General features: G+C 33.7%; 1 pseudogene; it reads right to left on the reverse strand.

Annotated features, from left to right (window-relative positions):
- Positions 1 to 3,090: 3,090 nt before the first annotated feature.
- LOC141248751 (uncharacterized) lies at positions 3,091 to 4,159 on the reverse strand (annotated as a pseudogene).
- Positions 4,160 to 25,878: the final 21,719 nt, after the last annotated feature.

The following is a 25,878-nucleotide window of genomic DNA, read 5'->3' on the forward strand; positions in this document are numbered from 1 at the left end:
ATCCAATTCTGGAAAATCTTATTGTCATGATAAAATGTAAGAAATATAATTTTAAAACTAGAAAATTGATTATTTGGCTTCTATTGTTTTAAGTTCAACTTAAAAATAAGAGAAACATAAAACCCATTTCTATCCGAGTCTTGTAATCTTCTTTTATCACCTCAAAGAGAAGGAAACTTCATTAAGTTTCCGACGTGGGAGGCTCAAAAATCTCAACTTTTTATCGCATCTAATGGTTTAAAATTTCATTGAGTTTTGATGTGGAAGAACATTTGGACATGTATTAATATGAATACTTTTACCCTATTTTTTGGTTAAAGGGATAGTTGTAATTATAATAGACTACTTATTAATTATATTTTTTTTATAATTTGGGTGTTAAGAGTCAGATTTTTACAAAAAATATCATTGTAGTCATTACTATATAAAAATTCTCTAAAATTTGAATTTTCAATCTAACTTTTATGAAGTAAATAAAAACAATTACAAAGAGATTGTTAGTAATTGAAATCCGACAAAATCCAATTCGGAAAATCTTATTGTCATGATAAAACGTAAGAAATAAAAAAATTTAAACTGAATAAATGATTATTGGGCTTCTATTGTTTTAAGTTCAACTTGAAAAATAAGAGAAACATAAAAGTTCATTTCTACCGGGATCTTGTGACCTCCTTTTATACACCTCAAAGAGAAGGAAACTTTATTAAGTTTCAGATGTCTGAGACTAAAAAATTTCAACCTGTAACATGACTTCTTATACACACCCACTGGTTGAAAATTTTATTGAGTTTTGATGTGGGAGAACATTTTCAATGTGTTAATATGGGATAGTTGTAATTATAATAGACTACGTAATTTTATAATAGACTACTTATTAATTACGTATTTTTTTGATAATTTTGGGTGCTAAGAGTCAGATTTTTAAAAATATCCTCGTAGTCATTACTATATAAAAATTCTCTAAAATTTTGAATTTTCAATCCAACTTTTATGAAATACATAGGCTTGAAAAAATAGAAGAAAGAAATTAAAAAGAAAACTATTAAAGAGAGATTGTTAGTAATTGAAATCTGACAAAATCCAATTCGGAAATCTTATTGTCTTGATAAAACATAAGAAATACAAATTTAAAACTGGAAAATTAACTTTTGGGTCAACTTGAATAATAAGATAAACAACTTGAATAATAAGAGAAATATAAAAATCATTTGTAATGGGATCTTGTGATATCTTTTTATACACCTCAAAGAAAAGGAAGCTTTATTAAGTTTCCGATTTGGGAGACTAAAAAATCTCATCATGTAACATGGCTTTTTATACACATCCAATGGTCGAAAAATTTCATTGAGTTTCGATGTGGGAGAACATTTACACATGTTGTAATATCGATAGTTTTAACTTTTTATGTTAAAGTGGATAGATTTAGGGTCCGTTTGGTATCCATATCTTAAGATATCAGATATCAGGTATGGGTATGGATATCAGATATCAGGTATGGGTATAAGATTGATATCTTATATTTGCGTTTGGTATGATATAGATATCAGTTGATATTTCTGAGAACGATCATGGTAATAATCAAGAAGAAGAAAGGAGTTTGGTTAGAAAGTAATATGTAAAATAGATAAGAGGCAGAAAGGATTACGAGTGATATCCTAATAAAACTGAGTATATGGAGTATGTACAAAATGAGTATATCAAGATATCAGGTATATCAACTTGATATCCATATATTGATATACCAAACACCAGGTATGTGTATCAGTCATTTTCATACCCATACCTGATATCAGGATATGGATGCCAAACAAGCCCTTAATTATAATATATTACTTAATAATTATATACATTTTCATAAATTTATTGCAAGATTCAAGTTCTTACAACAAATATCCTCGTAGTCATTACTAAATAAAAAATCATCTAAATTATTACATATTCAATCCAATTTTTATGAAGTACATATGCTAGAAAAAATGAAATAAAGAAATTGTAAGAAAATAAAAAATTGAAGAAAGATTGTTAGTAACTGAAAATTCCACATAAATTAATTCAGAAAATCTAATTTTCATGATAAAACATAAGATATAAACAATTAAATAGATAAATAAATTGAGCCTCTTGGTTTCGTAAGTTAGGAGAGTGCAAATTATATGAATCTGGTCTAAATGAATAAATGAGAGAGCTATTAAATGAGTAAATGACAGAGCAATTAAATGACTCAAGGTAACAACAAACCATTTAAGACGAAACATCCTTGCCATTCAAGATGAAGAAGGATCCATGTTTAATTTTAAACGTAATATCGGATGGTCAACAATGACATAAAAAGGAATTTTAGAAGATATCATTGGTAGGGTAAGGTATAGAATAAGAATTTTGAAGTTGTGTTGGAGGAATTTAATTGACCTCATCTCAACTTTTACAGAAGATTAAATTAGATTAATGACTTTTTAACCCGTTTTTTATCCCAACTTTTTAACTATATATTTATTTACCTATCAAATATTTAATTACACAATAACGTTTTGAATAGTAAATCTAGAATTCAACAATTTACATATTACTTACACGATATCGTATTAGTTTGGAATAATAATAATTATTATTATTAAATCTAAAATCATTTTAATAGTTTTTTATTTGTTAAATATATTATATATTTTTATATTTATAGATAAATTGTGTACCTCAACATGCAATAAAACCATATAATTTTTAGTAAAACACAAAAAAACACTTACATTATCATTATATATTGAGAATGAGAATTCATAAAGCAAGAACACGAAATTCTAATAAAAATATAAAAAATGCATAGAACATATTAAAAATAAAAATATGGAAATACATCAAAACAATAACATTAAAATTCGAACGACACACAATAAAAAACACATTAGTTACGCAATCGTACTCAAAATCACCGTTTTTTGAAATAAACATTGTTGAACTTCTCTATATGTGCTTAACCAAGTATTCTTTGAGTTGTTGGTGAGTATTCCTACTTCGGAGTTGTGACCGATTACTGATGTAGTTCATCATAGAAGTGTGCCGATTAGTGGAATATCTATTTTCACTAGCACTAAATTACTCAAACCAAGATGCATTGCAATACAACTTATACGTATCTACCTCATCCTCCACTATCATATTATGGAATATAATGCACACTTTCATATTTTTTCCAACGACATCAAGGTCCCAAGCAAGTAACGGATTCTTCACGATGGCAAATCGAGCTTTGTAAAACACCAAAAGCTTGTTCCACATCCTTCCGATATGTCACTTGACAGTGAGCAAAGTATTTTTCCTCATTTCCTCGTGGAAGTCGAATTGATGGAACACATGATGCCCATTGGGGATAAATACCGTCAGTAAGATAGTAAGCCATGTTATATTCATGATCATTGACGGTAAAATTCATCGGTGTGATCTCCCTTTCATTACATCATTTGGTATAGGTAAACAATCAAGAACATTAATATCATTTAACGTACATGAAGATTCAAGAATGCATGCCAAATTCACAAATCATAAGAGGCAACTACTTCTGAGATGTTCGTCGATTTTCCATGACCACGTGTGAACTGGCCACATCATGCATTTGGACAATTCTTCCATTCCCAATGCATACAGACAATACTACCTATCATTCCAGGAAACCCACACATATCTCCTACAAAAAGAAGTCATTGCATGTCTTCTTTTGTTGGTCTTTGGAGATATGTTGTACCATACGAAGAAATGATTCCCTAGACAAAGTTGGGTAGACATTTTCTAGTCGGCGATTCAACCATTCGAAGATACCCATCTACTTGATATGCACACATGCCATATGCCAACATGCGCATAGTAGCAGTGCACTTTTGTAGTGGGATAAGCTTTGTCTACCCATTGCAACTTTTATTTGGCAAAAATACTCAAACATCGATGACAATTGGTTAACCATACGTAAGAATAAGGGTCTACGCATTCTAAACCGTCTACGAAATTGCTCATATGTAAACAGAGGTGGTGGGGTATCAGAGGAATAATATTTGACGAGTTGTTGGTGACCTTTTTCACGCTCTCGGTCGAGGTTGCCTTCTTATTGTTTGATAGCTTTCGCCCTTGGATAGATATTGTGTTGACAAAGACATGACTTCATTAATTTCATCTTCAATCTCATCAAATGATGTACTATCATTTGGATTTAGAAAGTCCTATAAAATTTGACGGGGTCCATTTGCAAAAGCTATATGTAATTTTGAGAGTTTAAAGAGGAGATAGTGTGGAGATATTCTCATTGAGAAATCCATATGTAATATATATAAGAAGATAATGAATATGTAAGATTAAGAGCATCAAGCAAAGGAAAAGTGATAGCATCGGAGAGAGGAAAAGTTCAAGTATCGGGCATAGGAAAAGTGATAACATCGAACAATACAAAAGTGAAAGCAATTGGTAGATTAAAGGTGATAGCATCGGGCAGAGGAGAAATTCAAGCATCGGACAAAGGGAAAGAGATATCATTGGACAGAGAAAAGTGATAGCACCAGACAGAGTAAAAGTGATAGCATCGGGTAGAGCAAAAGCGATAACATCAGGCAGAGGAAATATGATAACATCGGACAGAGGAAAAGTGATAGAATCAGGAAGAGGTAAAGTGATAGCATTGGGTAGAGTAAGTTGATAGCATCAGATAGAGAAAAAGTGATAGCATCATGCAAAGGAAAAGTGATAGTATCGTGCAGAGGAAAAGTGATAGCATAGTGCAGAGGAAAAGTGATAGCATCGGGTACACCATTAATTATACCGGGAAGAACAAGATTATAAGAAGATAGCACCATTTTTCCTAAGAATTAAATAAAAATACTCACAAAAATAAATAGATGAGTAATTATATCAGCCATTGATTTAGTTTGATCTCACATTCACTCAATATCTTAAATTATAGATCGAGGGTACGTTGGTCTTTTCCTCTTTCATTTCTCATCCTTCTCCTCTGGTTCGCGAAATCACTCAATTATCTCTTTTTATGTTAGTTTTGAGGGTCTGATAATCTTGGACTACTTGCACGAATCGTGTTAATTCACTTTCTGAACAAAGTATTTCAACCCTATAAAATGCTCGGGTTACACGAAATCTCTATTGGGATAATCCGAGATGGTCAATCTATTTTAGGCCCAAGAGAACAGATCTTGAACTTAGAGAAAGTGTATAAGTTTCGTAACATTGTAAGTGAGACCAAAGACCTCTATTTATAAAATAGCAAACCGAAACAGTTACGACAGTTATGGCGGTTACGACAGTTGCGACAGTTGTGCGGTTAAATCTCTTAATTCGTTTAATTAACAGACTCTGGATGATACCTTTTCGGAGAAATTATGTTGATTCCGTTAATTAACAGTTGTGTGGTGGGACCCTCGCCAAGGGGCTCCGCCCCTAGACCCCGCAGGGGGGCTGCGCCTCCTTGACCCCTGCTTTGTACTCGCGATCGATAGCTCGTTAGCTCAACAAGCGTGCACTCCGCATTCCTCTAACTTGTTTCCGAGCTTAACGTGAAATCGCATCAGCCTCTAGTAAATCACATTACTACTAAAATGTATTGATGAGACTAAAATCACCAACATTTTATACCGCCATTATCGTCACCATCATCCATCTTCTCCATTGTATTTCTTCCCATGCTTTCACAAATGACCGACGACCACCTAATCCTTCATTAGCAAAGCCATCTCGGAGATGCGCGACCCACTGCACAACCCTAATCACGATCCTCTTTCTTCCATGTTTTCGTAACCTTCATTGCATCTCTGTATATCTCAATTGTTGCATATGGGAGCATGGGATTGGTATTCAGTGTTTATATTAGCGTAAGTAATCAAATTATCATCATTATGGGCTCTAATTCTGTTACCAAGCTACTACTCCCTCTTTGTGTAATGCCGATGTCATGTCTCTCGCACTTTAGTGCCGGAAATTTCTGCTTAACAGAACCGCATTTGAATCCAACAACTCATCAGTTTTCCTTCCAATTTGCGATTTTGTCTAAAACTCCTTCGATTTCTCTGTCGACGCATTATTTGGCAGGAAAAATGAAGAATAAAAGCTAGATTTGAAGGCCGGTGGAAAGGAAGAAGAAGAGTTTCAAAGTGTTGGTAGCATTAAGAAGCACGTAGAACCAAATCATTATCGTCGAATTACCGATTTGAAGTATGTTTCTCTTAGAGGACACTCATATGTATTAGCTCTACTGATTCATTCATTTGTCTGCATTAGAGGTTATGGGTTTAGATTCGCATAGATGATTTTTTTTGCAAAGATCGTATGGAGTATTTGGGACTTTTAGTTGGTGTTAGATCCATAAGGGGGCTAGTTAATTTCAAATAATTTGTTTCTGTGATAGGCTTACTAGGTGTTGTGGTTTTTTATGATGTGTGTGGCAACAGTTTCCTCAACATGAGCTCCATGATTTAACGCTGAATCAATACAATGATTTGTTGTTTTGATTTTTGATTGTGTGATTAATTCAACATTACGCTGCACTACATGATCTTAATCATGTGATTGTTCTTACACTTCTTTCCACTAAAATAGTAGATCTCTATCTTAAATTTTATCATTATCTTGTTGAAGCTTATGATTCTGAATATGCATTAGCCATGCTGCAGATAATACGAATAGTGTCATATTCAAGGGACATAAATGGACTGGTTCATACTGGGTACACAACATATTTTTGTTAAGTTCCTTGCACTCTTCTGTTGCAATATATGAATTGTTCTTCACGGTATCTAAATCTAACTGGTGTAGCTGTGAGATTGTGTCATGTACATGCTGAGGAACAATTGATGTATATTTGTCTATGAACTTCAGACAAATGAAATATCTCATTCAAGTTAAAATTTACTTTATCATCCATGATGCAAGACTAGTTTGTCAACTGTCATTCCACCTGGACCCATTGCAAATCTAGGTATAGTAAGTACCATATACTCTGTGGACTTCACAAGGGGTGTTTGTGGCTGACTAAAATCAAGTTCACCTCTCTGAATTTACAAGGTGGAGGAACTGTTCGATGTACAAAGGATGACTCCGGTAAGGCTGTGATGGTTTACTAGATATGCGCCTATAAGAAGTCGATGTACAAGACTCCCCAAGCTTTAGGATCCACATGTGCTTGCTAATTCACTTGGAGGGTTTGTGAAGCTCGAAAAGAGGGACGATGAGAAGGTCGGGATGCGTATTACTAATAAGTAATAACTAGTAATTATTGAAGGAGTAATTTATGCATTTATTAACAAAGTATGTAGAACACCATGGTTAAGTTAATAGAGAAATTTAGATGAATTTATGTTCTATTATTATATATTATATTATCTGATAATTGGAGAAGATGCTGCAAAAAGTGTAAGAGCTGACCTTGCAGTCCTTTTGTTACTACCTTACTCGTATATCATCACCTTAGATTATGATACAAAATAGAAGTGAGCAAGATAGAATTGAGATATGTTTCTCCTACAAGAACAATCAAAACTCACAAGAGGATCGAAGGCACTCTTCTAGAAGAAAGAGCACCACCGGATTCTCTGAATCAAATCAAAGAGAGGGACGAAGTGTATTGATAGGATATATCTTTGTTTACAATGATCGATTACATTTGGCTTATATAGCCTCCATTCATTCCCACTAAACAGAATCACAATTCTGTTTTTACATGTGCTTTACAATTTTACCCTCTCAACAGTATTTAACAGAATGACATGTTAGTTGGTCATCTTTTTCCTATATCAAATCCTTCCGCCCTGAAAGGACCTTGTCCTCAAGGTCGAAAATGGGGAAAACGCTTCTCCAAATCAAAGAGATACTCCCAAGTTGCTTCATCACTAGATTGATTGGACCACTGAACCAACACCCGAGTAACAGCGCGACCCTGACGCTTGACCATACGACACTCCAAAATGAGCTCAGGCTCATGAACAAAAACATTTGGAAGAACAGAAGGCAATTGGTTTGGGGCGAATGAAGAACCCACATGCTCCTTGAGTTGTGATACGTGAAAAACAGGGTGTATGTGAGAAGAGGATGGCAATTCCAACTTATAGGCAGCAGAACCACATTTATCTATAACCTTGTAAGGGCCAAAATATTTCGGAGCTAGTTTATTACTTGAACGATGAGCAAGACTCTGTTGACGATATGGTTGGAGTTTGACAAAAACCATGTCCCCAATTGCAAAATTTCTATCACTATGCCAAGTATTAGCAGATTGAACCATTCGATTTTGTGCACGCAGAAGGTGAAAGCGGAGTAACTGGATCATATTCTCCCTATCCTGCATACTGCGAGCCACAACATCAACCTTACACTCACCTGGAAGGTAGGGTAAATAATACTGGAGGCGAATGCCCATACACAATTTCAAAGGGTGGCGTTAATGCAGAAGTGTGATAAGTGGTATTATACCAATACTCTGCCAATGGAAGCCAATTTCACCATAGGTGAGGTCTGTCACTCCACATACAATGCAGATAAGTTTCAAGGCATCGATTAACTACCTCAGATTGACCGTCAGTTTGGGGATGATACGCACTGGAGAGGTTGATCTAGACCCCTTGTAATGTAAATAATTCCCTCCAAAATTCACTGATGAAAACCGCATCTCTATCACTAGTTATAGAACATGGGAAGCCATGGAGTTTAAATATATTATCCAAAAAAGCTTGGGCCACAGTTGCTGCAAAATAAGGGTGCTTTAGAGCAAAAAAATGTGCAGAGTTACTCAGCCTATCAACGACCACAAATATCACAGAATAACACAGAGATAATGGTAATCCATCGATGAAATCCATGGTTATGTCAATCCATATGGAATCTAGAACAGGTAAAGGTTGAAGAAGACCTGGGTAAGCAAACGAGTCATACTTACTCTGTTGACAAATAGTGCAACTTTTCACAAATTGCTGAACATCAGTACTTAATCCCTTCCAATAGAAGACTGATTTCACTCTCTGTAATGTTGCTTCTCTCCCTGAGAGTGTAGCCAAGCTAGAAATTCTATCCTTCATCTCAATACAATTAGGAATGAAAACAACTTACTCTTGCGTCTCAGAATATCACCAACATATGTAAACTCCTTTTTAGCAAAGTGGATCTTCCTGCAAGGAGACAATGATAGACTGAGTGATAGGATCCAAGGCATATGAATCCTTAATTTCCTGAAGAAGATCAGACTGGAATGAAGATATGGCAAGGTGAAGAGTAGGAGGTTCGTCCACCCTTGATAGTGCATTTGCCGCCAAATTCTCTTTACCCTGCTTATACTGTATCTCATAATCGGAATTCGAGGAAGTTTTGGCAACCATTGTTGCTGAACTGGAGTATTCAAACGCTGCTCCAAAAGGTTACTTAAGGCTGCATTGATCTGCTTTGATAAATAAAGTGATGGTGCAGAAGGTAGTGGTGCCACTTATGCAAGGCAAATATCACCGCTAGTAACTCCTTATCATAGATAGGAAGTAGGATTTCCTTGCCTTTTAAATGTCAACTAATGTACGCCACAGGGTGCCCATCCTGCATTAACACTGCACCAATTCCATAACCACAAGCGTCCGTTTCCACAACAAAAGCCTTGGTGAAATCTGGAAGAGCAAGGACTGGTGCTGAGCACAGAGCTGCTTTCAAGTCTTCAAATGCCTTCCGTGCTATGGAATTCCAGGCAAAACTATCTTTATGCAGTAACTGAGACAAGGGTCGATCAATAGCACCAAAACTCTTTACAAAACCTTCTATAATACCCAGCCAACCCAAGGAACCCCCTTAATTGTTTAGGAGTTGTGGGCACTGGCCAATCTTTGACTGCACTAACTTTTGAAGGATCTGTAGAAATACCATCAGTTGATATAAAGTGACCAAGATACTCAATTTTAGCAACTGCAAATCACATTTACTAGCTTTGGCAAACAAGCTATGATGTCTCATCAATGTAAACACACTCTTGAGATGCAAAGTATGATCTTACAATGAAGTGCTATAGACCAAGATGTCATAAAAAAATAAGAACAAACCTGCGCAAAAACTCTCTCAAAATAGTGTTCATTAATGACTGGAACGTTGCCGCTGCATTTGTGAGTCCAAAGGGACATAACCACATACTCATAGTGACCACTATAGGTCTTAAAGGCAGTCTTGTGTATATCCTCATCAAACGTTCTGACTTGATGGTATCCTGCCCTCAGATCAATCTTAGAATACACTTTAGAATTAGCTAGCTCATCCATCAAATCCTCTATCAAGGGAATTGGATATCTATCCTTGATTGTGGCTTCATTGAGGCGCCTGTAATCCACACACATCCTCCACGTTCCATCTTTATTTTTTACTAAAACAACAGGAGATGCATAAGCAGAGGAACTATCTCTTATGACTCCAGAATTCAGCATTTCCTTAACCATTGTGTCAATCTCATCTTTCTGCTGAAGAGCATAACGATAGGGCCTTTGATTGATAGGATTAGCCCCTTGTAACAATGTAATCTTGTGATCATGGTTAGGTCGAGAAGGAGGTAAGGTTTTAGGTTCCATAAACACATCGAGGAACTCATCCAAGACTGACTGAATCTGACTTGGTACCGTCTGTTTTGCCAAAGAACAAAGAGATGCTGATTCCTGATGAACCAACAACCTAGAAAGTTGCATACCCTGGTTGATCAACTTATCAACCCTCATTGCCTTAACCTTTCTCACTGGTCTAGGACGTATACCATTGAGAACCATCCTCCTGTTTCCCACCTTGAATTCCATAGCTAGTTTCTTGAAATCCCACAAAAATTGGACCCAAGGTTTCAAGCCATTGAATGCTTAACACCATGTCACAACAAGTAAGAGGAATCACCATAACCTCAGCCTCAAACAACTGATCTTGAAATGACCAAGAAAACTTATCAACCTTAGAACACACATCCAAATGGTTACCATCTGCAACAGTTACTCTTGTCTTGGAGATATCAGTAAATCTACACCCCCAATCTGATGGCAACATTCTTATCTATGAAACTATGTTGCTTCCAGAATCGATTAAGATGAACAATTATTTCTTACCACATAACCCTCACACACGCATTGTAGAGTATCCAGTTATGCCATCCATGGCATTCATCGAAAATTTCCACCTTCTCAGATTCAGTATACTCCTCCTCCTGTGTGATTAACCTCCTCAATGTTATCCTCCACATCCAAAGTAAAGAGCTGAGTCTTCTTATGTTTGAGATAATGTCCAGGAGAGTATTTTTCATCACAGAAATAGCAAAGCCCTTCGCTCTATGCTCACTCATTGTGCTGGTGTCAAAAACTTCTTCCCAACTGGATCTACAGTTTAGACTGCAAAAGTCCTTTAGCTTCCTCAAATCCTTGTGGTTTCCCATCGCTCGGCCAATCTTTCTTCTGTGCCCAAGGAGACTTACCAGAAGCGAATCAAGCATTCTGATTCACGAAAGGTCGACGAGGATGCGCGGATTCATAAAGCTTGCCCAACGAATAACAATGGCGAATAGATTTTGGATCAAACATTCGGACATGCATCTGTGTATCCGTCCATAACCCCGCCAAACAAACACTAATCAAATAATCCTCTGGCAATCGGACTCGAGTTCTGATCGCTTCAAATTTCGAATGATATTCGCCAATTGACTCTATTTCTTGAAGATTTTTGAGGTCGGTCATAGGATCGTCAAGTATTTCACCAAAGCGTTCCAGAAACACGCAACTTATACTTGTTCCAATTCTGTAATACCTCTGGTTCCGATAAAACAATCAATTGATGCCAGTTTGCAGCTTTCGTCTTCAAAGTGCATCGAAGCTAACTGGATCGTTAAATCTTCCGGCATACGATCGAACGAAAATAATTGATCACACTTGAACATCCAGTCCTTAACATTGCCTCCATTGAATTTCGGAAAGTCTAATCAAGACAACCGAGTTAACGCTTAGTACCGTACCGGCGGTAAAGGTTGCCGGACGACACTGTCCAGTATCTACCTCGTTGGACTTGGCTTCTTGGATAATTGGAGCAGCATTAGTCGGCGGAAGTTAAGATTGCGCAAAGCTACAAAAATTTCCCTCAAATTTCCCATCCAAGTGTTGCGAAAACTGACCGATCTTGCCGTCGACAAGTGATTGCATCTTCGTCGTCAACGAAACCTCAATATCCTTCATCGCAGATTCCATTGCGGCTTTAGCGCGTGTATCTGCCATGAGTGAGGTCGCAAGACTCCTGGAATCTGATACCTATGATACAGAATAGAAGTGAGCAAGATAGAATTTGAGATCTGTTGCTCCTACAAGAACAATCAAAACTCACAAGAGGATCGAAGGCACTCTGCTAGAAGAAAGGAGCACCACCCGGATTCTCTGAATCAAACCAAAGAGAGGGACGAAGTGTATTGATAGGATATATCTGTGTTTACAATGATCGATTACATCTGGCTCATATAGCCTCTATTCATTCCCACTAAACAGAATCACAATTCTGTTTTTACATGTGATTTACAATTTTAGCCTCTCAACATATTTAACAGAATTACATGTTAGTTGGTCATCTTTTCCCTATATTTGTTTACATCTTAGTTTGTGAAACCTAATAGTTTCCTCTTAGTTTTCAGAATGTGAGAATCTCGATTAATCAAGAGTTATGGAGTAAAATTTCAAAGATCTTTACTCCGCTGGTAATACATATGACTATAACCAAGATGATTCATGTCAGCCGAAATATGGATCTGGAAGAATTTCTTTCCTGATATTTAGGAAAAGATTATGCTTTGTTAGCTTCATGCCTTGCTGATTAAACAGAGTTTCTCAGTCTTATTGGCTATCATTTTTAATAAGCTGAAGCTGTTACTCAAGTTTAGTCAATTACTAGTTGATGAATTAATCAAATAAAAAAATAAATATATAACATTAGTAACAAAGATACCTAAACTTTACTTTGATTATATATATATAATATAATAGTGTAAGAATATAATATCTTAGTTAAACATATAATATTATTTCAAACTACACAAATAATAATAATATTTATTATAGTTTATGTTATACACATCTTTAATGATAGGATACAGAAGAAAACTAAAAATATAACATTATCTTGAAAATATAATTAAGATTGTTTATTATACCTTCATATATATGATTTATCATATATGCATGCTATATTATATAATAATGTAGGACAAACACTAATATATATATATAATAGATGTATCTAGGCCAGAAAGATGTTAGATCGAGATCTATACAATTAAAATAAATGAAAATTTATAATAAATTAGTCAATATAATACAATTTTTTTGTTAACGCATTAATATGATTTTAAGGACTTAATATATAATAATTTTAATATAGTTGATAAGACTTTAGGAGTTTGATTATCTAATATAATGAATAAGGATCAATATGATATTATTACAATTAATATTCTAGGAGATAAACCACATTATTAAAAAAACTAAAAAATGTTAAAAATTGACTAATCTAAAAAGTAGTAAATAATTAAATAATCAATTTCAAAAAATCACAATGGTTTAAGTACTTTCTTAATTGAGGTGACATATCTGAAATGACGACACATATTCGAAAGTAATGCTAGGGAGCCACTTACTATATAGATAAATAGAAATTATTTTCTATAGATTATTAGTTGGTTAAATATTGATTTGATACTCGTAATTTAAATAACTTTAAAAATTAACCAAGATGTTAAATGCAGTTAAACAAAGTTGACATTGAATTCTTTTAGAATGTTAAATTCAAATTTTCTATTACATTATCATTATCATCATCTTTTCTTATTAGAATTTTTATATTCATTCTCTAATTTCTGTTTGGATAAATAATACACTTAAAACATTACCTGCTTATCTAACATGTTATGTAAATTAATAAAAGTCCACATTTAACAATTTGCTCTAATATCAATTTAAGACACATTTTTCAGAATAATAGATAAAGTTCTTAAATCTTTTACACTATATATTTTCTTAATTAAAGGTAAATATTCCTGTATTAATAAGATTATTATTAAAAAATATTGATCTAAACTCAATTAGAGATGAGTACTATTCTTTTATTGAGATTATTATTAATATACAAATAGATCTTACAAATAATACTAAGTTTAATTTTGCAAAATAAATCAAAACATTCGTATATTAACTAAAATAATATATTAATAAACGATGAAACATAGGAAATCAACTAAAAAATAATTATATTAAAAAATCTTCCATAATAAGTAGGAAAGAATCAAACCATACTTAATTCACATGACTTAAAAAATATATTTAATTAGTTAAAAATCTGAATATGAACTATAAATAAATCAAACAAAATGAAAAAATAATTTTGGATTATGTATATGCAAATAAATCTCAACAAATGTGTTGATTCTTTGTTGATATATATTTTTAATATATAAATTAATAGATTTGATGACGTGGCTGATGAAAATTAATAGCTTTAATAATATAGAAGATGATGTATCATCCTTAAATATTTGAATTTTAATTGAAATTAATGTGAGAGCAACATGTCACCTGTTTTAATCTTAGGCCTACACGTAAGCGAGATGATTCTCCTTTAGTATATATATTTTTATAGATATAGATATTTATTATATGTTAAAATATATGTCCATATATGTTTAAAATATAGTTAGATATTTGGAAAATGAAAAATAATCTATATTTATAGAAGGACTTTAAACCTTTTAATAATTAATATATTCTTAGAAGAATTATCTACCAACAAATTAAATAGATTAAAATAAAATTATCCTAGTAATTTGTTTCAATAAATATGGTAGTTTATTTAAAAAATTAAAAATGAGAGAGAGTAGTAGGACCAATAAGAGAATGAGTATTAGCTAAAATTAAGGAGAAAGTTTGAAAAAAGATAGCTTTAATATTCATAAAAATATATATAAAATAATAATTTTAATGATGTGGCTAGTGAAAATTAATAGTTTTAATGATATGGAAGATGAATTGACTTTATTAAAATATTGAATTTAAGTGAAATTAATGTGAGAGCGACATGTCAACTATTTTAATCTCATGCCGACACATAAGAAGGAGGACTCTCCTTTAGTATATAGATAGATATAAAGAGGTGAGTTCTGGTGTGAAATGCCCTTATGGTGTGAAATGTGAAGAATGTTGAGCTATTAGATTAGAAAATGGAGGGCTGAGATTAAAAGATGGGTTTTTTTAATGAATCCACGCGGTGACATTTTTGTAATTAATGGTGAACTTTTTTCTACGTTTTCTGGGTGATTTTTTTCCCCCTTAAATGTGAACATTAACGTGTTATATGTGAACATTAGCGTGTTATATGTGTACCCGAGAAAGTTCGCACTTCACACCATAAGGACAGTTTGCACCAGATCCTTATTCTAGATATAAATATATATATAGATAGATAGATATAGATATTTATTATATGTTAAAATATATGTTCATATATGTTTAAAATATAGTTATATATTTGAAAAATGAAAAATATTCTATATTTATAAAAGGACTTTAAACCTTTTAATAATGAATATATTCTCAGAAGAACTATCTACCAACAAATTAAATAGATTAAAATAAAATTATCCTAGAAATTTGTTTCTATAAATATGGTAGTTTATTTAAAAAAATAAAAATGAGAGAGAATAGTAGGACCAATAAGAGAATGAGTATTACCTAAAATTAAGGAGAAAGTTTGAAAAAAGATAGTTTTAATATTCATAAAAATATATATATTAATAATTTTAATGATGTGGCTAGTGAAAATTAATAGTTTTAATGATACGGAAGATGAATTGGCTTTATTAAAATATTGAATTTTAAGTGAAATTAATGTGAGAGCGACATGTCAACTGTTTTAATCTCATGTCGACACATAAGAAGGAGGACTCTCCTTTAATGTATAGATAGATGAACAAAATACAAGCTAGCAACTACTGGGTATTAGCAACCATTCAAATGGGAGTTAGCTATGATTTTTTTCCTTACCTTGTCATTGGAACCAATTATGGGCTCGTGGGAAGTCTAGAACCGAGGAATCAACAAGAAAACAATCACGAACATATGCGAAAAAACCTATAAACATACATGAAAATATTTATGATCATATGTCATAAATTCATAAACCTTCAATATAAATTCGTGAACCTAAAATATAAAACTCGTGACCCGCAATTTTTTTTTATAGATTTTCAAAATCTCTTCTACATTTATTAACATATTTTTGTCCAAGTTCATAAATTTATACAAAAGATTAATTAATTAATTTCACAAAACCACATTGGATTTCATGTTTTTTCAGATTCGTGAATATTCTTTTGCATGTGTATGATATTTTTTCAAATTCATGAATTTTCTATAAAAAGTTCATCAATTTTCTCTTAAATGCTCACTCACTTATCTACAAATGTATGATATTTTGCTAGTTTATAAGATTTTTTTGTAGGTCACGAGATTTTATATTTCAGGTTCATGAATTTATATTGAGAGTTCATAAATTTTAAACTAACTCATAATTTTATTTTGAAGGTTCACGAGTCATTGTTTGAAGGTTCATGATTTTGTATTGTAGTATCATGAATTTATATTGCAGGTTCATAAGTTTTTATAATATTTTGATTTTTTCCTTGTAGTTTTTTTGTTTTTTTATTTATAATTTATTAATATTTTTTAAACAAGTTCAAGAATGATTTCTGAATATTCATGAGTTTTGTAATATAGGTTCATGAATTTTATGTTGTAGGATCATGAATTTATATTTTGGGTTCATAAGTTTTCATTTCATTCCATTTTTTTTCCTCATATTCTTTGTTGAGACATGAATCTCCAATGAAGTTTTGTGAAAGAAGTTCATGAACTGCCAATATAAAATGTCTGAACCGTCAGTATAAAACTTTTGAATGTAAAATTTAAAGCTCGTAACCCATAAAAAATCTAAAAGAGTTGTAATTTCATGAATTTGTAGATAGGTGAGTGATGCTATAAAATAAAACTCATGAACTTACTATAGAAAATTCATGGACCTGAAAAATATCATAAACATCCAAAACAAAATTACGAGCAAAAAAAGACGTGAAATTCCAATGAAATTTTATTTAAGAAAATTTATGAACCTTATATATAAAATTTATTAACCTTCTATTTAGATTCATGAACCTTAAATATAAAACAACAAAAATTCTTATATACTTTAAAAATATCATAATTTTCTAAATAGGTGAGTGAACTTATAAGAGAAAACTCATGTTCTTAGTATAAAAATAAACGACAATAAAAAAAGATATAATGGACATCCAAAAGAAAATTCATGACCTTGAAGAGACGTGAATCTCCAATGGAATTTTGTGAAAGAAATTCATGAACCTTCGATATAAAGTTTATGAACCTTCAATATATATTTATGAACCGTCAATATAAAATTTATGAACCGTCAATATAAAACTTTTGAACCTAAAATATAAAGCTCTTAACCCATAATAAAAATTCCAAAAGAGTTGTAAAATCTCATAAATTTGTAGATAGGTGAGTGATGCTATAAAAGAAAACTCATGAACTTAGAAAATTCATGGACCCTAAAAAATATCATAAACAACCAAAAAAAACCACGAGAAAAAAAGACGTGAAGCTCCAATGAATTTTTATTCAAAAAAATTATGAACCTTATATATAAAAGTATGAACCTTTGATATAGATTCATGAACCTTAAAATTAAATAACAAAATTTCTTATAGACTTTAAAATTTTCATAATTTCTAAATAGGTGAGTGAACTTATAAGAGAAAACTCATGTTCATACTAAAAAATAAACGACCATGGAAAGAGATATCATGAACACCCAAAAGAAAATTCATGACCTTGAAAAAGCATGAATCTCCAATGAAATTTTGTGAAAGAAATTCATGAATCACCAATATAAAATTTATGAACCTTCAATATAAATTTATGACCAGTTAATACAAAATTTACCATCAATATAAAACTGTTGAACCTAAAATATAAAGTTCTTAATCCATAAAAATTCTGAAAGAGTTGTAAAATCTCATAAATTTGTATATATGTGAGTGATTTTATAAAAGAAAACTCATGAACTTACTGTAGAGAATTCACAGACCTTAAAAAATACCATACACATCAAAAAAATCACGAGAAAAAAGTTTGAACCTCCAATGAAATTTTATTTAAAAAAATTTATGAACCTTATATATAAAATTATGAACCTTCGATATAGATTCATGAACCTTAAAAATAAAACAACAAAATATCTTAGAGACTTTAAAAATCTCACAATTTCTAAATAGGTGAATGAACTTATAAGAGAAAACATATTTTGTTTTTTCAGATGATGAGCCTAAAGAACCAAGTGAGCCTCCTAGTTCTAATTCTGAGATAAGTACTGATTCACTAGTTTTTCTTAATGTAAATTGCTTTGTTTGAACTATAAAGGGTGAGGTGCATAGTATGAATACAAAAAAATTGTTCCTTCTTTACTGAACACAATTCGTCAAATTGACAATGACATGTAGTATTTCAACATACTGTATGAGAGTTATGCTATTTATCATTTCCATTTCACATTCCAAGAAAAATTAGCCGAAGCATCTGTTAGCGAAATGTCTGCATACATAACTTTTCAGTCCATTGTATACATATCATACCGAAAAAACAACACAAAGAAGAAAAAACAGCCAGGACCATGACATTTACAAAGAAGAGTCTCAAACATATACATTAACCAACATATTGGCATTACTAGAACAATTTTTGTTATAAGAACATACTAAATATATATACTCATGTGTATGAATAAGATAAGAGTACAAGGACACTATAATGCAGGACACATATCAGTTTATCATGGATCTGTGTTGGATATTACTAGCATAATAATATCAATGTTTGTTGAGTTTCTGGGTTTTTAAGCCCGAAATCAGTTCTCGTCATGCAACCATGTAAAAACGCAATATCATTATTATAGATCAATGTATGTACAAATTCTGTTGTATGATATAGAAGCCAACCAGAGAGTGCAGTAGCATCTGCTACACAAAGGAAATCAAGATCCAGCTATTACAAAAATCAAGAATGTATTCAATCTCATTTTGGCCTAATACAAAAATCAAGATCCAGCTATATAATATGTTTCATTATATATTATACCTTTGCATTTGATGCTCGATGTGAGCTCTGCATAGAATGAGATGGTTTAGGATGGCATGCAACATCTGCCAAGATCACTGTTCATTGTGAGGAAGTGCATCTGCCAAGAATTATCAAATCATATGGAAATTGATTTGCACATTCTCTCTTGACTAAAATTGATAATTAACAATAAAATTGATCAACATCAACCAGATGGAGCATGATAACTTCTGCAAAAATAAGACAGAAGGAGCAGTACTAAAAACTAAATCCTAATACAAATAGCCTACATTACCAATAATCCTATAAAGCATCTGAAAGCTATTAGCAGCCAGTTTAGGAGATTGTTCACTATGTGCAAGCTAATATCCTAATGTTCAAATATCTAGACTAACTATATTGACATAATAAACAAATGCATCTTCCAAGAATCATGACATAACATTTTTTGCTCATTCTCTCATGAGTAAAACTCAATAGTAGTTAACAACAAAAATTATGCTAACAGATGAAGTATGACAGATTTTGCAAAACAAAACAAAGTATGCAGTATTCAAAGTTGATAGCAGCTCATAAGATCATTCCACCTCCGACTTGGTTAAGAAGACATAACCAACTTTTACTTACACAGTATGAAAATATCTAAATAGTTTGGTTCAAGTATCCAAAATCGTAGTTTGAAGATATATTTTTGACAGGATACTTACTGGCAGCATCGACGGCCCTTCTACTGCAAAATTAGGGTTACAAGAGCCCCAAAATCAACAAGCTAACATAAATTTTCTAATGCTGTAATATATGCAAATGCTGAACTTTTTAATCCTACATTTTCTAATTACTTCATCCACGCATTATCCTTCAACTACTTCATCTACTTCTTACCCCCATCAAACTGACTCTATATTCACATATAGTACGATCACTTAAACACATGAATCGATAAGCAGCGTTGTTATGGGCATAACCAATAAACACAGCATCGAAGGTCTTAGATCCAATTGCATCTACTTTGAAAGCAGGCAATCCTACCTTAGCTAAACACCCCCACACTTTCAGAAATTTCAGGTTAGGTGCTTGACCTTTCCATAATTTGTAGGGTGTCTTATCTAGCTTCTTATGAGGTACTCTGTTGAGAATATGGTTCGCAGTCAATACCGCCTCATCCCACATATTGTCAGGTAAACCAGAACTCGAAAGCAGAGCATTCATCATCTCTTTAAGAGTCCGGTTTTTCCTTTCAGCTATACCATTTTGTTGTGGGCTGTATGGAGCTGTAAACTCATGAATTATACCATTTTTCTCACAGAATTCCTTCCAAGAGTTAGTGACATATTCACCTCCTCTATCTGATCTAATCCTTTTAATCTTACGATTCAATTGGTTTTCTACCTCAGCCATGTAAGTGTAAAACACATTTTCAGCTTCATCTTTGGATCTCAACAAATACAATCTCGTATATCTCGAATGATCATCTACAAATGTAATGTAATATTTCTTTCCACCTCTAGATTCGGTGTTCCTAAATTCCGCTAGGTCTGAATGTATGAATTCCAACAATTCAGCTGCCCTCTCTTTAACAGAATTAAAAGGCTTTCTCTTAAACTTAGCCTCAACACATACATCACATTTTCTATGATCATCTTTAGTCAAGTTCGAGATTAGTCCCATTGCATGCATTCGATTGATAGAGTTAACATTCACATGTCCTAGTCTAGCATGCCACAGATACAAAGACTCAACGATATAAGCAGAAGAAGTAGCAATTTCATTTCCAGCAACAGTCTCAAGGAAGTACAACATGTTGTTCCTATATGCCTTTCCTAGGAAAATACCATTTTTGGTTAAAACAATTTTTCCGCATTCAGTCACTTGCTTAATACCAGCAATTTTAAGCAAACCAGCAGAAATTAAGTTCCTACGCATGGAAGGCACAAATAGTACATTCTGAAGGGTAAGAGACTTCCCTGAGGTGAGGTTTAGCTTCACCTTGCCCTTCCCCATCACAGTAGACGTGGCAGAGTTGCCCATGTACACCAGATCGGCACCAGAGGCCGCCTTGAACTCAGTGAACAGCTCCCTGTTGGCACATATGTGCCTGGTTGCTCCGCCATCGATCATCCACTCAGTTTTCTCCGCAACCGTGTTGACCTCCGTGACCACAGCAACAAAGTCCTACGCCGTTTCAGATAGGTTCGCCTGATCTGGATTGAGCAGTTGCGACATCTGCATCTTCTCTGACTTCGAAGGAAAATCGTTTCTAAATTGTTAGTTCGAAACCAGGGAACGAGAACAATGAAGTTACCGAAATGTTTGGGCCGTCGAATAAAATCGCTAATGGAAAACCGAAAAACGGAAGATTGCTGCGCCACGGTATGAGAGTCGTTGGCTTAGAACCAATTTCGCCCAGACCACCAGAGCTTAGTCTGAGAGGACGTCGTCCCCCAAGATTAACACAGAACCCTTCGCACTCGAGCTCTCGCAGGAGAAGGATTGGAACCACAGGAATATGCTCAGAAATGAAGAGAGAAAGGAGAGAGTTTTTGTTGTAAATTGGTGTGTCTAAAATGAGCAACAAGAGCTTGGTTTTATAGAGCAATCTTTACCTACCACATGTAAAGGCTCTACCTACCACCACAAATAAATGCTCACCAAGAAATCAATTTTTAAAGAGAAAAGCAAGTTTTACCTACCATAAATAAAGGTTCTTTGAAAGGAAGTTTTACCTACCACAAATACAAGCTAAAAACCACTTTCTACATTTCAGCATTATATAAAAAAACCCAACAATTACCTTAGAAGACGTCATTTTATCTCCATCCACTTTTTTTCCTCCACCGGAAAATCATACACCAGCTTCTTCAGGCTTCCTCGGTGGTCTTTCACGAAATCCCAATCGGGCTTTCCTTGACCTGACTGCAATTAGCGCCAGCACATTGAACCTAGGGTTTCCTGTTACTGAATTGTGCAATTTGTACTGTTACTCCAGTAAAGCTTCAATCTGAGATGTCCATGGAAATCGAGAACGAAAAAAGCAGTAACAAGAATGTTAATTACAGGTATGACGAGACCATTAAAGTCCAAGGAAGCAAGGGAAGGGGGATATCTTTTACCTCTCGTGGAAGAGGACGCAGGTTGCTCCAAGATCCCGACGAGTATCTAGTGCTTGAGGCATAGAAAATCTGGTGAAGGTCATCGGTGAAGCTTATAGATGCGGAAGCGGACCAGTGAATACGAAGAGAGAAGACAGATGAGTAAGCGATGGAAGAGGAAGAATCTCTGGTGGTAACCGGTTCTTCAGGTTCGGAAGAGGAAGCGAGAGAAAGTGATCGCAATTCTGGGGCTTGTGAACAAGAAATAGGCAGGGTGTTTTTTGTGTTTTGAATGAGTTTTTCAACATATTTACAGAATTTCCATTTTTTTTTAAAAAGGAAAAAATTAGGGGCTACAAAGATCTCGACAATAGCCGCCCTAGAGCATCCTTGCGGATGAGAGCCATAAGCTCTGGATCTTCCCTCCTGTCCAAAGGCACATCCAGCAAACCCATCTTGGCAATACGATCAGCCACCAGATTGATCTCCCGAAAAACATGCGAGAACCTAAACGCGGGGCAAGACAAAAGATTAAAACAGATGTCATTAACAATTTGGTTAATCTCACAGGGACAAAGCCAAATGCCATTCAACACGTTAATTAGGCATAACTTATCCCCCTCTATTTCCACAATAGAAAGATTCATTTCTTTGATACATTTTCTAGCAAGTCTTAAAGCACACGCCTCAGCTTGCAGAGCCGAGAGGTTGCTTCCTCTTTCCTTTCCCATAGCAAGCACTCTACCACTGGAATCCCGAACAACAAAACTCATTCCTACCTTTCCATTCAAATTCACTGCCCCATCAAAATTAATTTTAACTCTATTCCAGCTAGGTTTTATCCAATGGATATTCTTTTTTCTCCTTCTACTTACATGTTTTTTCACCCTCTGATCTCCTTCCACCAATTCACATCCATCTTTGTTTAGATTTTTTGTTTTCCTCCAATTTTGCCTAAGCTCTGAGATAAAACCTTCTAAATTCTTAATCTTCTTCCCCGGATCTGTTTCAAATAGGCACTGATTTCTAAACATCCAAATTTCCCACCAAACAGTAGCAAGGGTAATTGCTTGTTCAGCACACAGAAGGCCAAACAAAATTTTAAGGATATTTTTCAACGGTAGGTTATCTATTTGTAAATTTCTAATAATCTGAGAGATCGACTGGTCTTGAATTCTGACCTGATTAATAGTAAATGGTCATTTGAAGAAGAGGTGAATGGCATCCTCCGAAAAGCTATGGCAAATAACACAGTTCAGCGGAACTGCAATATGCTTCATAGCTAAATTCCTTTTAGTAGGTAACCTATCATGTGTCATTTTCCATAAAAAATTCTTTACTTTAGGATACGAGTCAATTTTCCAAATCCAGGAAAAATCATCAGAGAGGTGACCTCCTGCCTTCGTCAACAATTCGTATGCCGACTTGGTATTAAAATTTCCATTTCTGTTAGGGGACCACATAATCTTATCAGGGATATTATTGCTCGGAAGAATAATGTTAGAAATAATTTCTACACCCTCCCGGTTAAAGAATTCATTTAGTTTACCTATATCCCACTTTTGGTCTTTAATTAAAATATTAACTTTGTCATCGCTTTCCACATCTACACTTGTCCTGCTTAGTTCAACAATATTCCTTCCAATTAACCACGAGTCCTTCCACAACCGCGTAGAATCCCCATTACCCAAACACCAAACCAGGCCTTTCTTGAATTCCGGAATGAGTTTAAGGAGCTTTATTCATCACTTCCGCTTTCCTTATTCCAATCCCCCCCTTGTTTTTAGATTTTACATATTTTATCCCATCCGATAAAAGGATAATATTTTCCATCTTTATTCCAAAAGAAATTTCTATTTGTCCTATCAAGCTCATTGTGGGTTGATGAAAGAAGCATGAAACTTTGCATGATATAATTAGGCTTCGCCGATAGATTCGCTCTTATTAGCATCGCTCTCCCTTCCTGGGAGAGATGAGGCTTTCCACTTTGATAATTGATTTTTAGAGGAAAGAATTATGTCCTTAAATGTGTCTTTATTGACTCTCCCATTAGTAATAGGACATCCTAGATATTTTTCCAAGGCAGAAGAAATAGGGATGTTAAGGATTGATTGGATAGATATTTTTGCCTGGTTACTAGTTTTAGCCGTAGTTTGGAAAGCAGATTTATGGAAGTTCACACATTGTCTAGAAATTTCACAGAAATCATCAATGATACTCTTTAGTGTTTGGTCTGCAGCTTGTTTTGCTTTTGCAAAAATTATGATATCATCCTCAAAGGAAAGGAAAGGGATAATGATCTTATTTTTAATTATAGGGAAGCCAATATTTTTATTTCCATTACTTTCAAATTGTAGTTTCCTAGCAAAGACTTCTGCACATAAAATAAATAAAAAGGGAGAGAGAGGATCTCGTTGTCTCAGTCCCCTACCAGGAATGAACATATCCATAGGATCATTATTAACAAGGACAGAGAAAGACACCGTAGTAACACATTCTCTAATCCAATTTATCACTTTATTATGAAAACCAAATTTACTGAGGACCGCAAATAGGAAATCCCATTCAATATTATCATAAGCTTTTTCCATGTCCAACTTGAGGGCCATCCAACCTTCTTTCCCTTTCCTAGATCTAAATGAGTGGAAATTCTCATGGGCAATAAGAACATTATCCTGGATAGCCCTATCCGCCACAAACACACCTTGAAGAGGGTGGATAAGTTTTTGGAGAATTGGTTTTAGTCTACTAGTGAGAATTTTAGAAATAGCTTTATAAATGGTTGAACACAGACTTATCGGTCGATAATGATTAGTGGTTGTAGGATTATCACATTTAGGGATAAGTGTAATAAAGGTATGATTAAGTTGTCTCAATAAACGACCAGAATGGAAAAAACTTTTAATAGCTTTAGTCACAACTGGGCCAACTATATTCCAATATTTTTGATAAAAAATAGCAGACATGCCATCCGGGCCCGAAGATTTTCCTTGCCCTATGCTAAAAATGACTTGTTTAATTTCTTGATTTGTTATTTCTTTCATCAACTCCTTATTATCACAACAATTCACCTCATTCCCAATGTAACTAAGAAAGTCCTCCATTTTAACTCCATTGATGTTCCCTTTCTGGAATCTTTTCTGGAAATCATTTTTAACTTCATTTCTAATATATATTCTCATAGCCAATGATCACATTACCTTCCTGAGTCCTAATTTCTCTGATAATTTTCCTATTTCTTCTGTCTGACGCAACTTTATTAAAATATTTAGAATTGGAATCAATGAGTTTAATATGTTTTACTTTTGCTCTCTGATTCCAGTATTTTTATGAAAGGAGAGGAGACTCTTTTTTTTAATAAGTTTTTCTTGGAGAGACTCCATCCTAGGAGATAGGTCTGACAGAATTGCTTTTTGAACATCAATAAGTTTTTTCTCAATATCTTCCAGTTGTCTAAAAATGTTTCCAAAGGTTGTCTTATTCCACTTTTTTGCAACAACTTTGACCATAGTAGTTTTCTTGACCAACTTGAACATAAGCGAACCCGGCACATCACATATCCATGCTTGTTTAACTAGATTCTCAAAATCCTTTCTCTC

The sequence above is a fragment of the Phyllobates terribilis genome, unplaced genomic scaffold (genome assembly GCF_046119375.1).
Source record: "Phyllobates terribilis strain yellow unplaced genomic scaffold, ASM4611937v1 Scaffold_4028__1_contigs__length_66146, whole genome shotgun sequence".
Lineage (NCBI taxonomy): Eukaryota > Metazoa > Chordata > Amphibia > Anura > Dendrobatidae > Phyllobates > Phyllobates terribilis.